The 3315-nt window shown below is 44.9% G+C and overlaps 1 non-coding gene across 1 annotated transcript in view; it reads left to right on the forward strand.

Annotated features, from left to right (window-relative positions):
• The first annotated feature begins 1958 nt into the window (after nucleotides 1–1958).
• Nucleotides 1959–3315, forward strand: part of LOC123719470 — a 1906-nt gene continuing 549 nt past the window's right edge. Inside the window, exon 1 of the ribosomal RNA XR_006755530.1 lies at nucleotides 1959–3315. This exon is cut by the window's right edge and continues 549 nt beyond it. This is a non-coding gene — a ribosomal RNA (small subunit ribosomal RNA).

Below are 3315 nucleotides of genomic sequence, written 5' to 3' on the forward strand. Positions count from 1 at the left end.
CACCTGTACGAGAAACATTTTCCTCTGACGTTGCATCGGAATAATTATTATAATTCATTATTATACATACATACATACATACATACATACATATTATTAATAAATTAATTGTTTTTTTTTTTTTTTTTTTTTTCTTCAAATAAACCCACATTGCCATTTCTCTGAGCGTGTGCTGCGAGCTTCAACGAGAAACATTCGGCGCGAAACTGTCGAGCGGCCGGCCGTCGCGCGCCGCACCTGTACGAGAAACATTTTCCTCTGACGTTGCATCGGAATAATTATTATAATTCATTATTATACATACATACATACATACATACATACATACATATTATTAATAAATATAATTGTTTTTTTTGTTTTTTCTTTTCTTCAAATAAACCCACATTGCCATTTCTCTGAGCGTGTGCTGCGAGCTTCAACGAGAAACATTCGGCGCGAAACTGTCGAGCGGCCGGCCGTCGCGCGCCGCACCTGTACGAGAAACATTTTCCTCTGACGTTGCATCGGAATAATTATTATAATTCATTATTATACATACATACATACATACATACATACATACATATTATTAATAAATTAATTGTTTTTTTTTTCTTCAAATAAACCCACATTGCCATTTCTCTGAGCGTGTGCTGCGAGCTTCAACGAGAAACATATCTATCAATACAAATGTCTATGCAAAAAAAAGAAAACAAACAAAATCATATCAGTCAATAAAATAAATAATAATATTTTTTTACTACTACTACTAGTACTACTACGTGCTACTACTGCACGCCAATACACATACATAATAAAATGAAAAATCGTCTCTCTCTCGCTCGCTCTACGAGAAACATTCGACGTCCGCTCCAATGCCGACGCGGACTATTGCTCTCGGTATAGATGTGGAGCGAAACAGTCGTGCGCACAGCGTCGACTCGTTCTCGTTGCCGCGCGTCGTTCGTGTCTATTATATAGACGAACGACGGACGAGAGAGAATGTGTTCTTGTTTTTGTTTTTGTGTTTGTGCGAAGTGTGAGAATATTATATACATATATTCGCGCATGGATGATATAGATATGGGTATGGATTTTCGGAGGAAATTATATCAAATTCGTATTTCGAATGCGAGACCGCCGAGATCTTTCCCAGCTCTCTCTCTCTCTGTGTGTGTGGTGTATAGTACATTTTATATATCTCTCTTGTGTCAACACAAAATAACAAAGAATATACATACTACTCCTCCTCATATTTTATATAATATAATATAAAATTATATTATAGCACCGCGTTCGCAGACCGTATGGTGATGTTACCAATCGACCAAGATTTGGGACCGTCTCCCCCGGTGTTATCTGTGATGTTAAAAGAATACGCTTCTAGGCACACCTCAACGCAGGGCGCCTAGCGTGTTCGACACGTGCGCGGTCGCCACGGCGACCGTATATGGAAAGAATGTATAAAAGAGGACGCACACGCGCCCATCGTCGAAACGGTGTGCGCAGCGTCGTGTTGGAATTTATCCCTCAAGCTCCGGGCGTTGATCGTATCTAGTGCGAATCATGCGTGTGTGTGCGCATGTAATTGCCAGCCGAGTTTTAATATGTTTACAATAACGTATTGAATAAAAATTGAGAAGTTGCGTTTAGATGAATGTTCAATTTTCAAATTGTCACAACATCGATTCCCGCCCGCGGGGTCGTGTTCGTTGCAGTTTTATGTCCCTCACAGTGGTCGAGCATCGTTGTACATCACCTCGTTGCGAGATCGTGACGGGACGGCCGCTCGTAGACCGGTCAAAGTTAGTCTATCGATATGAAGCGCGAACGTCGCGTCGCGTGCAAATTCGACGCGTTACGTTCACGCGTGTCGAGAAGGCGCGCGCGCAAGCGCGCGCCCCTCGACGCCGCCGAGCCAGCGGCTCGCCGAAGCCGCGTGACCGCGGTGTAGGCGTGTCGTTTGCGTAAGCAGCTCCCTGGTTGATCCTGCCAGTAGTTATATGCTTGTCTCAAAGATTAAGCCATGCATGTCTCAGTGCAAGCCGTATTAAGGCGATACCGCGAATGGCTCAATATATCAGTTTTGGTTCCTTAGATCTTACTCAGTTACTTGGATAACTGTGGTAATTCTAGAGCTAATACATGCAATCAGAACTCTGACCAGTGATGGGATGAGTGCTTTTATTAGATCAAAACCAATCGGCGGAGGGCCATGCGTCCGAAGTCGTTAATTTTGATGAATCTGGATAACTTTTGCCGATCGCACGGTCCAGTACCGGCGACGCATCTTTCAAATGTCTGCCTTATCAACTTTCGATGGTAGTTTCTGCGACTACCATGGTTGTCACGGGTAACGGGGAATCAGGGTTCGATTCCGGAGAGGGAGCCTGAGAAACGGCTACCACATCCAAGGAAGGCAGCAGGCGCGCAAATTACCCACTCCCGGCACGGGGAGGTAGTGACGAAAAATAACGATACGGGACTCTTACGAGGCCTCGTAATCGGAATGAGTACACTTTAAATATTTTAACGAGGAACAATTGGAGGGCAAGTCTGGTGCCAGCAGCCGCGGTAATTCCAGCTCCAATAGCGTATACTAAAATTGTTGCGGTTAAAAAGCTCGTAGTTGCATTTGTGCGCCGCGCTGTCGGTGCACCGCATCCGCGGTGATACTGACACGTCTGCGGAGCATATCGTCGGTGAGCCGGCGGTAAAACGCCGGTTCAATATCAAAATCCTATCGCGGTGCTCTTCGGTGAGTGTCGAGGTGGGCCGACAATTTTACTTTGAACAAATTAGAGTGCTCAAAGCGGGCTCAAAATGCCGCTTGAATATTTCGTGCATGGAATAATAGAATATGATCTCGGTTCTATTTTGTTGGTTTTCAGAACTCCGAGGTAATGATTAATAGGGATAACTGGGGGCATTCGTATTGCGACGTTAGAGGTGAAATTCTTGGATCGTCGCAAGACGAACATCAGCGAAAGCATTTGCCAAAGGTGTTTTCATCAATCAAGAACGAAAGTTAGAGGTTCGAAGGCGATTAGATACCGCCCTAGTTCTAACCGTAAATATGTCATCTAGCGATCCGCCGACGTTACTACAATGGCTCGGCGGGCAGCTTCCGGGAAACCAAAGATTTTGGACTCCGGGGGGAGTATGGTTGCAAAGCTGAAACTTAAAGGAATTGACGGAAGGGCACCACCAGGAGTGGAGCCTGCGGCTTAATTTGACTCAACACGGGAAATCTCACCAGGCCCGGACACCGGAAGGATTGACAGATTAACAGCTCTTTCTTGATTCGGTGGGTGGTGGTGCATGGCCGTTCTT

The sequence above is a fragment of the Pieris brassicae genome, unplaced genomic scaffold (genome assembly GCF_905147105.1).
Source record: "Pieris brassicae unplaced genomic scaffold, ilPieBrab1.1, whole genome shotgun sequence".
Taxonomy (NCBI): Eukaryota; Metazoa; Arthropoda; class Insecta; order Lepidoptera; family Pieridae; genus Pieris; species Pieris brassicae.